The sequence below is a fragment of the Eptesicus fuscus genome, chromosome 10, assembly GCF_027574615.1.
Source record: "Eptesicus fuscus isolate TK198812 chromosome 10, DD_ASM_mEF_20220401, whole genome shotgun sequence".
Classification (NCBI taxonomy): domain Eukaryota; kingdom Metazoa; phylum Chordata; class Mammalia; order Chiroptera; family Vespertilionidae; genus Eptesicus; species Eptesicus fuscus.
The window spans coordinates 57,538,522-57,550,027 of NC_072482.1; the positions used below are offsets into that span (position 1 = coordinate 57,538,522).

Genomic DNA, 11,506 nt, shown 5'->3' on the forward strand with positions numbered 1-11,506 from the left:
ACGAAGTAGGTGGCCATGTTGGGGAAGTCCACCTGGCAAGGAACTGTAGGTGGCCTCTAGGAGCCGAAAGCAGCCTCTGTACAACAGCCAGCAAGAAGCCAAGGTCCTCAGCCCTACAAACACATGGAGATGAGTTCTGTCAACCATCTAAATGACCTTGGAAATGGATTCTTCCCCAGTCAAGCCTCCAGATGAGAATGCAGACCAGAGGACACCTTATTTGGCTTGTGAAATGCTAAGGAGAGGACCCAGTGAAGCTGTGCCTGGACTCCTGACCCACTAAAATTGTGAGATAATAAATGTGTGTGTTTTTAAGCCATTAAGTGCAGCGGGCTGGCACGGCCATGGCATACTCAGCCCCACAATGGGCGTCTTACGTGCCGCACCAGCTCAGCCAGGTTCAGTGAGCCCGAGTGGGGCTGGTGAAGGATTGAGAAAAGACAGAGAAGAGAATGAAAGCTGGGTCTCAGCGGGATGCTGCCCTCTCTGATGGAGAGAGACAGCGTCACGGACTACAAGCTGTGTCTTTATTTTATAGCCAGATGCCACGGGGTAAAGTAAGGGCGTGGTCAAGATGTTTACAACATTCTCGTGAGTTTTGTTCCTACACAATTACATGCACCTGAACTCTATCCAGCCCACATCACTCAGGCACGTGGGGCCAGTGTTCGGACCATAGGTTCAAGCTTACAACTACAGCTGTTGGCTATCATTGTGCTGGCAGGGCTCTGCCCTCCAAGCTGGGACTTGCATGTGGCCATGAGAGGACTGTGCCCTCTCTTTAGTCCGAGGCTTGAACCTGTCCAAACACTGTAGCCGCTCTCCACAATTAAGTTGGTGGGAACTAATACAGCGTGTATGTGCTGTTTAGATAGCATATTAGTGCACACAGTGTAGTTCCTTCTTTGGTAAATTTTGTGTTAAGTGTGACTGCCCTGTTGCATTCTGATTTTTTTCTTCCTTATTTCTTCATATACATGTCCCTGCCTCGATCTTCACTGCAGAGTCTCCATGAGACAGAAACCTAATGAAATGGTGCCCCACAGATCAGCCACAGGTCTAGGGCTCCCTGGGACTCCCAGCTGCATTTCTGCTCCTGCTCCTGAGTCCGAGATCATAGACTTCATCCCTTCAGGTCTTTTGGGATATTCTCTTAACTAACTCTGGAAAAAACAGTCAACTCAGCTTGCACAATTCAAGTTGCAACTGCAATGTGAGGAACACTTTTGGTGAAGACTAGGCGCAGGTTAAGTACTAAACAAAGTCCCATCTAATCCACTTACCTTGGGGAAGCTTTAATCTGAGGCTTCTAGAGTCTTCCTTTCTCTTTCCCCTTGACATCAACTTGCTCCTCTAGCCTCAACCTTTGAGGTTTGGGTCCTTGCTTGCTAATTGCCCCTACTTCCAGATACAAATACAGCTTGGATTGCTCATCACCCCTCCCTCTTCCTTCCTCCTTTCTTCCCTTCCTCCCAACTTTCTTTTTCTTTCCTTCCTTCTTCTGTCCTTTCATTTTTTTAGTTCCTGTGTAATTCTCCAAAATTCTCTTTCTCTATATCCCTTTTTTATTTTTCTTATAATAATTTTTTATCTTGTTGACTTTAAACAATTTTTAAAATTTTCAATTATAATTGGCAGACAGTATTATATTAGTTTCAGGTGTACAATCCAGTGATTAAGCATTATATGACTTACTAAGCGATCACCCTGATAAATCCAGTACCCATCTGACACCATGCATAATTATTGCGATATTGTTGAATATATTCCCTATGCTGTATTTTACATCCCATGACTATTTTTTAACTACCAATTTGTACTTCCTTATCCCTTCACCTTTTTCACCCAGCCTCCAACTCCTCCCTAGTTGGCACCCATCAAATATTCTCTGTATCTATGAGTCTTTTTCTGTTCTGCTCATTCATTTATTTTGTTTTTTAGATTCCACAAATAAATGAAATCCTATGGCATTTGTCTTCCTCTGTTTGAACTATTTAATTCAGCACAATATTCTCTAGGTCCATCCATGTTATTGTAGATGTCAAGATTCCATTCTTTTTTATGGCCGGGTCATATTTTATTGTAGATATGCACCACTTCTTTATCCATTCATCTATTGATGTACACTTAAGCTGCATCCATATCTTGGTTATTGTAAATAATGCTGCAATGGACATATGAATGTACATGTCTTTTCAATTTAGTTTTGGGTTCCTTTGGATAAATACCCAAAAGTGGAATTTCTGGGTCCTTCTTTGTCCCTTGTCATATAACCTTTGTTTAAAATCTATTTTATCTGGAATAAGTATTGCTACCCTAGCTTTCGTTTTTTTTGTTTGTTTCCATTTTCATGATATATCTTTTTCTTCCGTTTTCTTTCTGTGTATGTCTTTCAAGCTGAAGGGAGTCTCTTGAAGACAACATATATAAGGGTCTTGTTTTGTTATCTACTCAGCCTCCCTGTGTCTTTTGATTGGAACATTTACTGGTAATCCATTTCCATTTAAAGTAATTGTTGTTGTTTTTTACACTTTTCCAACAAGTATTTATTATTAGTTAAGCCATGATTCAGGATCCTAGGGTGGGATGTCCCCAGATCCCCCTTCACCTCCCTGAGAGAAGGATGGAGGATGGAGGATAGGTGGGGTGCAGCCAGTTCAGATCTTCCCAGGAAATGTGCCTTCTGCCCTGTGCTCATCCCAGGCTGACACCCAGAATATGGGGCAAAAGGATACCATTCCCACATGGAGACATCACCCCCTCTAGCAATCATTGCCTTCTCACAGCAATGGAAGTCCAGATAGTTCTGCCAACAGTTCCTGGTCTGGTTTTGGTTCGGGAAGCGGCTGCTGAAGGAGCCGTCTGGTAGTTCTTGATTTTGGTCTGGATGTTGTCTGCCATGTTACTGACTCCTAAAGATTCCCCTGAAGCTGCTCACAGCTCAGTGTCTTAAAGTAATTGTTGATAGATACAAATTTATTGCCAATTTATTATTCATATTTTTTATCTTTTTTTCTTTTTTTTTTTTTAAAGAAGACCCTTTAATAGTTGTTGTAATACTGGATTGGTGGTGATGAACTCCTTACTTTTTTCTTGTCTGAAAAGCTCATTATCTGTCATTCAATTCTTTCAATTCTAAACAATAGCTTTGGTGGATAGAGTAATATTGGTTGTAGGTCCTTGACTTTCATCATTTTGAATATTTCTTGCCAATCCCTTCTGTTGAGAAATCAGCTGACAGCCTTATGGGAGCTTCCTAGTAGGTAACTAACTGCTTTTCTTTTGCTGCTTTTAAGATTCTCTTTGTCTTTAAAATTTTTTATTTTGATTTTTTTTTCAATTAAAAAAAATTAAGTTTACATTCAGTATTATTTTGTGTTAGTTTCAGGTGTACAGCATAGTGGTTAGACCACCATATACTTTACAGAGTGCTCCTTCTGATATTTCCAGTGCCAACTGGCACCATATCTAGTTATTTCTATAATAGAGGCCCGAAATTCATGCAGGGGGGTGTCCCTCAGTCCGACTTGCACCCTCTCCAATCTGGGAGCCCTCTCCAAACTGGCAGTTGGACATCCCTCTCACAATCCAAGACCTCTGGCTCCTAACCGCTCACCTGCCTGCCTGCCCTAACCACTCTGCATGCCTGCCTGATCCCCCTAACTTCCCTCCCCTGCTGCCTGATCACCCTAACTTCCCTCCCCTGCTGCCTGATCACCCCTAACTTCCCTCCCCTGCTGCCTGATCACCCTAACTTCCCTCACCTGCCAGCCTGGTCGCCCCTATTAATTTTTTTTTTTAATCTTATCCCCTTCACACACAATTGTATTTGACTTCCTTATTGGCTTCTCCCTCTCACACAATTTTTCTCCTTTATGTAATACTTTTTCCTTCTGATTCATCATTTGTAAACTTTTCTTTCCTCCTTATTTCCTACTTCTGTTCCATTATCCTTCTTCCCATCTTTCTCCTACCCTCCCTCCCTCCCCACATTCCTTCTTTCCTTTACCTTTACTCCTGCCCTCCCTCCCTTTTCCTTCCTTCCCACCTTAATTTTTTTCTTCACTTCCTCCCTTGGATCTGCTTTGCTCCCTCCCCCATTTCTTCCTTCTTCCCATTCTCCTTTTAAGCTCTACCAGCTCCCATTAAAACTTTTCTTCCCTCCCTCTTTCTCTCTCATCCTACCTTTCCCATACATTATTCTCTACTTACTTCCACTGTTTTAATATCTATCTACCTGGATAATTATTCACTATCATTTATCTTTTTTCTTTTCTGACTCCTACTTTTAAAATCTGTCCCCAGTACACAACTATACTTGATTTTCATTATAGCTCTTACTGTTCACTCATACATCCTCTTTCTTTCTTTAACTCTGCTTTCTACTGACTCCTTTATAAAGTTCTTCCCTCCCTCCTTCCCTTCTTAAAGCTCCCATTGTGGGGGGGTGTTAACCCCCAGCCCAAGGCTCAGCCCCAGCCAGGTGTTCGCCATCCCCCCTTCCCTGTCCTCCCCTCTGCTGTCCTGCTCCCATTCCCTGTGGCCCAGTGAGGGTGGCCGAGGCCCATGCGGCCTGGGTGCTGCTGCCACGAAGCAGGAGCACCTCTGCCCAGAAGGCCTTGGACCATCCTCCACTCCGTCCCGGACCCGTGGGCACCTCCCCGCCAATGACCGCCACCACCCTCCTCCCGCGTCTGGGCAGGGCTCCCCTCTCTGCACCACCTGCGCCCCGCCCCTCACCAGGTGCACCTGCTCTGTCCCCTCCCGTCCCCCCGCAGTGGGCACCCCCTCCCGTGGGCAGCCCCACGTTTCCTTCCCTTTTTCATTCCTGCATCTTTTTCTTGTTCCCTTTCTGTATTTCTGTTTCTCCTTTCGGCCTGTCTGCATGCAGGCCTGCCTTCCTCTCCCTCTCCTTTCTTATCCCCTCCTATCATATCCTATCCTACCCCAGGCCTTGCAGCTGCCTGAGCAGAGGATGGGGACACAGCCTGCTGATCCAGTCGTGATGTAATGCTGTAATGGACAATTTGCATATTTCTCTATTTATATATATATATATATATATATATATATATATATGACTATATTGCACTTACATCCCTATGGCTATTTTATAACAACTAATCTGTACTTCTCAATCTCTTCACCTTTTTCATTCAGTCCCCTCATTCCCCTCACTTCTGCCAACCATCAATTTGTTCTCTGTGGTGATTAGTCTGTTTCTGTTTTGTTTGTTTGTTTATATTGTTCTTTAGATTCCACATATAAGTGAAATCATATGGTATCTGTCTTTCTCTGACTGACTTATTTCACTTAGCATAATACCCTCTAGGTCCATCCATGCTGTTGCAAATGGTAAGATGTTCATTTTTATGGCTGACTAATATTCTATTGCATATGTGTACCACAACATATTTTATCCACTGGTTTATTGATGAGCACTTGGGTTGCTTCCATAGCTTGGCTATTGTAAATAATGCTGCAGTGAACATAGCGGTGCATATATACTTTTGAATCAGTGTTTTGGGTTTCTTTGGATATTTACTCAAAAGTGGAATCACTGGGTCTTAGGCGGTTCCATTTTTAATTTTTTGAGGCACTTCCATACTGTTTTCCATACTGGCTACACTAGTCTGCATTCCCACTGACAGTGTAAGAGGGTTCCTTTTCTCCACTTCCTCGCCAACACTTACTAGTATCGTTTGTTGATTTCTTGATGATAGTCATTCTGACAGGTGTTAGATGATATCTCATTGTGGTTTTACTAGTAATTTGCATTTCTCTAATGATTAGTGATGTAGATCATCTTTTCATATGTCTATTGGCCATCTTTATGTCCTATTTGTAGAATTGTCTATTTAGGTTCTTTGCCCATTTTTTAAATTGGATTGTTTGTTTTTTTGGGTGTTGAGTTGTGTGAGTTGAGTTCTTTATAAATTTTGGATATTAATCCCTTGGCAAATATATTCTTCCATTCAATGTATTGTCTTTTCATTTTGTTGATGGTTTCCATTGCAGTGCAAAAGCTTTTTAGTTTGATATAATCCAATTTTTATTTTTTTTCTTTGTTTCCCTTGCCTGAGGAGATATATCAGGAAACCTTCTGAGATGCAGTCCAGTAGAGTAAGCTGGCTTGACTAGATCTCCATCAGCACCCAGGAAAAACCTCAGACATTTCTATTGCTGTCTGAAACAGGTCATCAAAATAAAGTTTGGCTAAAGCACAAACTTGAAACGGTTCTGCAACTAGACTAATAATTTTACCATTGGTCTGATAGGGAAGGGTGATGGGCCACTATTGACTTTTCAGATTAGCAAAGCCCAGAGGAGATTTAGAGGCTTATCATCCATGTTAATTTTTATTAGTTCTTTTAGGTTTTAATGCTAACAATACCTCTTACTGGTTTTTGGGGTTTTTGTTTTTGTTTTTTTTTAATCTTAACCCAAGGATATTTTTTTCCACTGATTTCTTAGGGAGAGTGAAGAGAGAGGGAAAGACAGAGTGAAACATTGATGTGAAAGAAACACATCCATTGGTTGCCTCCTGCATGAGCCCTGACCAGGGCCTGGGCTGGGGAGGAACCTGCAACCAAAGTATGGGCTCTTGATGGGAATCGAACCTGGGACCCTTTGGTCCACAGGCTGGCGCTCTATCCACTGAGCCAAACCGACTAGGGTTAGCTATACATCTGAGGCTATAATTAAGATGATAAGATGACCTCACTGATTTTGATGTTTGCTAGCATTAGATTTTTTTTTAAAAGGGTAAACATCTGACTCCTTAAAAGTGCCAGACTGGATTGGACCTGGAGGAAAAGTCCAATATCTCCTGTCCAGGATTGATTTCATTAGCAAGATGATGCAAATTAAGCCCTCAGAACAGCATTTGGCACATAAGCTATCTCATCATTATTATTGTCACTACTAGAGGCCCGGTGCACGAATTTGTGCACCGGGGGGGGGTGGGGAGCAGCACAGCGGGAGGTTGGCTGACTGGGGGAGGGACCATGGCAGGAGGTTAGCCACCAGCCCTGAGGAGGGAGCCGGCCCTCGGCCCCCTGGGAAAGGGGCCACGTCCACCACCAGCCATCCCGTTCCCATCCTAGCCCAGGCCTGAAGGCTCCAGTGGGGCTGGGAGAGGAGGCAATGGTAGCCGGGCTGGGTGTGGAAGGAATGGATACCAGACACAGATGCCACCATCGGCGCCCTGCCACTGCGTGGTTCCCCGCCTCCCTCCCCCCCACCCCCATCCTTCCCTCGCCACCATGCTGCCACTGTGGCCGGTGGGCGGCCACTGGGGAAGGGAGAGGATGAGAGCAAGACAAACCCTTGTGTCGAGGGCTGACTTTCTTTCTTTTATATATATATATATATATATATTATTGATTTTTCACAGAGAGGAAGGGAGAGGGATAGAGAGCCAGAAACATCGATGAGAGAGAGACATCGACCAGCTGCCTCCTGCACATCCCCCACCGGGAGATGTGCCCGCAACCAATGTACATGCCCTTGACCGGAATCGAACCTGGGACCTTCCAGTCCGCAGACCGACGCTCTATCCATTGAGCCAAACCGGTTTCGGCCGAGGGCTGACTTTCAATAGATTGCAGTGAGGGAGCTGCTCTGTTACGTACGAAACCCCAAACCAGAAGCAGGTTGTCTACGAATGGTTTAGCACAAGAGGCCGATGGGGGCTGGCCAGCCATGGGGAGGGGCTGCGGGAGGTTGGCTGGGGGAGCGCACTGATCACCAGGGGGCAGCTCCTGCATTGAGCATCTGCCCCCTGGTGGTCAGTGTGCATCATAGCGACTGGTCGACTGGTCGTTCCGGTTGTTCCAGTCATTCTGGTCGTTCTGATCATTTGTCATAACGGTCACTTAGGCTTTTATATATATAGAATTATCCATACCACAGACTATTATATATCTGAGTTTTATAAGGAAAAAAATAGTATTTATGTTACTTTGTATACTTTTCTGTTTTTTCCCTTTTTAAATACTATGTTGTATGTATAATCAGCAATAAAGCAATTAAAAAGAGTCCTTAAGAAAGAGCAAGGACATAAGGAAGGATCCTGACTTTATTGTGGACCAGAAATTTGAGTAAATTGGTTTCTTTCACTGGTCTGTTGTACTGAAGCAATGGGCTGCTCTTGTGGCCACAGGTGGGCAGTACCCGTCATCAGGGACATTACCCTGACCATACCTGGATACTCTCTTCGGAGGATGGGAGGGCACTAAGTGCATGCTGGGTAGGAGGGTAGGTAGAAGGCAGGTGTGGACACTCTCACTGATGTGCTTGGAGCTCTGCATGTGAAACTAATACGTAAAGCCAGCATCTTTGGGGCCACCTGTCCAGCAAAAGTGCCTGTTGCTGCTGGGTTTTAGAGCCATAAGGAAGTTATGCAGGGCAGCCAGGAAGAATCTGCCCTGTGGTTGTGTGGCTTGCCTGCAGCCCTCCTTTTCCTGTGAATGGAGTATCGGGGCCTCATTGCCCCATCATTAAATGAGAGGAAGTCAGTAATGTCTGGTCCCCCTTTAGAGAGTTATTCCAGGAATTGGCTGAGTGGTATCGCTAGACTCAGGCAAAATCTCCCTGGCTTTGCTATGTTTCTTAGCGATGTCCTGGGTGAATTCCTAGAACTGTGAGGTGGAAAGGACTCTGGGAGGCCCCCACCCAGCCTGTCTTCAAGGAAGGCTGCAACCAAGCCACACAACCCAGGCTGCTTCGTCCTAGCTGCCCTGCATAACTTACTGATGGCTCTAAACCCCAGGGGCGTCAGTAATGTCCTTTCTGTCCCTCTCTAAATCTTTCTGCCCTTCAACCAACTCTCTCCTGGGACTTCTTTCAAATGGGTTCTTAGTCTGCTTAGGACTTCCTCCAGCTTCTCTGCACTCCGTTCAAATGCAGGAGCCCTAAACCCAGTGTGTCCTCTAATAGAGGCTGGGCCATCTCAAGAGGAGTCAAGGACAATCTGCATCCTTCACTGCCGCACAGAAGTGATTCTAGGCAGAGGGAACATGTTGTGGGGGGGGAAATAGGGGCTTCTGTGGCCAAGAGAACGGAGATCAAAATTCTGCTCCATAGGCCACCTGCTGGTGAACACCGGTGAGTCATTTGCTTTGCATTGCCTCCGTCCTTCACAGGTAACGGAAGAAATGTGAGTATGTCATAAGGTCACTGTGAGGAATAAATGAGATAGTATAAATATAAAGTGCTTAGTCTGTGCTGTACATGTTTTTCATACAAAACTGGCTTAAATACATGCCAATTACTTCATCTGGTATTCAACGGAAGCAATGTGATCCGTTCCAAAGCTAGAGAAAAAAGTGACGATAGTGGATTTACTGGAAAACAGAACTGTTCTGTACTCTAAGAGATGTTCAAGAGTAAATTTAACCATCTTTGCTTTTTGCCTTAAATGCTGACTCCTTAGCTGAAACCGGTTTGGCTCAGTGGATAGAGCGTCGGTCTGCGGACTGAAGGGTCCCAGGTTCGATTCCGGTCAAGGGCATGTGCATTGGTTGCGGGCACATCCCCAGTAGGGGGTGTGCAGGAGGCAGCTGATCGATGTTTCTCTCTCATCGATGTTTCTAGCTTTCTATCCCTCTCCCTTCCTCTCTGTAAAAAATCAATAAAATATTTTTAAAAAAAAGAGAGAGAAAGATAATTAAATGCTGACTCCTTAAATTCAACTTCCTGGGTTAGAGTTTACCTTACAATTTTATATTTCTCAGCAGTTTACAAAGCAGTTTCAATAACCCATTTTTTAAAAAGCTTAGTGACTTTGGAACCATTGCCCCAAAGATAAATTACGTAACACTTACAGTCTTCAATGAGATATAACTTGACTTAGAAGTATCTCCTTCAATCCCCAGAAATCCCTATGAAATAGGAAGGGGAAAAAGCCCATCCATGAGCAGTGTTTGAAGTGGTGAGTGCATAAGAGATGAAAGATACATCCCCAGGTCCTTAAGGACAAAGTAAAGAATGTGTTGCAAATGAAACAATGTCCCTCAGACCTAACAACCAATCAATGAAGAAAACACAAAACCTTAGACTGTTTCCCATATGCCCAAGCAGGTAACCACTGCTTGTAATTGGTCAGGCACTGTTCTAAGCAGATTGCATGTATTGAGGTATTTAGTCCTCCCACAAATGTATAGGCAAGTATTGTTTCCATCCTCACTTTCTACATAAAGGAGCTCAGGCACAAAGAGAACAAGTAATTTCCCCAAGATTTGATAGCACAAGTGGCAGAACTGGGTTCAAACTCAGGCAGTGGGTTCCAAGAGCCCACACTTTCTGCCCCTGTGCCACATTGCTTCTCTAGTTTTACCCCTAACTTGGGAAGCAGTAGAGTCTAGTAGTTAAATGCACATATTTTGTTGTCTAAAAGATTCATATTTTAATCCCGGGTTCACCACTTAATGGAGAAGCTGGAAAGGACACGTGGTAGCCCTCCCTTCTCCCTGCTTCCTCCATCTCCAATCCTGGCTGATAAAGAAACTGAGGTCTAAAAAATTAAGATACTTAAAATAGAAATCATGTTCTGTACCCAAACACTAAGTTGTTTGCTACCTTCTGAGTCAGCTTGCCGTAATGAAATCATCGTGCATTCAGAAAGCTTCCTAGACCTCAGCTGTCTCTGATGTACTAAGTGGTGGGGATTTTTTCAAAAATAATGCCTAAGTATACATGAACAAAGCAGTGTGAATTATGCAGAAAATGAGTGTATTAACACTTTGAGTTAACGTTCTTTCAAATAAGATAAATCTTCCTATTTCCTCCAATTTGACATCCTTCATTATCACCTACAGCATCATTTTTATATCCATCGAATAGTTAAGCAGCTAGTACAAATAGCTACCTCTTGTGGAGTGCTTAAGTGATCTCATTCGCTTTTTCAGTGAGGTTGATAGGTATCTTTATCCCTCTTTGTTGATGTTAAATTAAGGCATACAGAGGCCTCCAACAAACAGCTTCAGTTCCCACGAAATCTAAAGTGATGGAGGCGTTCAAACGGAACCATTCTGATGCCTACCTGAACATATTTACCGCACTTCTCTACCGCTTCCCACGGAACAGATAAAGGCAAGGTTATGCTTATAGCTTCTGAGCTGCCACACACCAGCTTTAAAGGTCAGTCGCTAACATCTACCCAATAACTGTTTTGTTACAAAATTTGCATAGTTGTTGTTGCCCCGCTATCCCCCAAATTAATCTCTAATCTGGCAGATTCCAGAATCTGATCTTCACTAAAAATCTTCAAACTGAAAATACAAGAGGCTTATTTATTCTCTCAAAAACTATTATGCAGAAGGGAAGGAGAATCAACTGACACCTTTCTTCAAATGTGGAAGAAAAAGATTAGCTTTGACGAACTCAACCTCTGGCTCGGAGTTATTTCACGGTAGCAAAGGCAAAAATGATTGGCTGTGTTAATCACATTTGGATGAAACATCCAGTTTTATAGAAATCATCTCCAGATTGTTCTGTTTCTGGC

General features: G+C 43.7%; 1 pseudogene; it reads right to left on the reverse strand.

Moving 5' to 3' along the window:
* Positions 1-2,657: 2,657 nt before the first annotated feature.
* LOC103297645 (cytochrome c oxidase subunit 6B1-like) lies at positions 2,658-2,901 on the reverse strand (annotated as a pseudogene).
* Between the last annotated feature and the right edge of the window lie 8,605 nt (positions 2,902-11,506).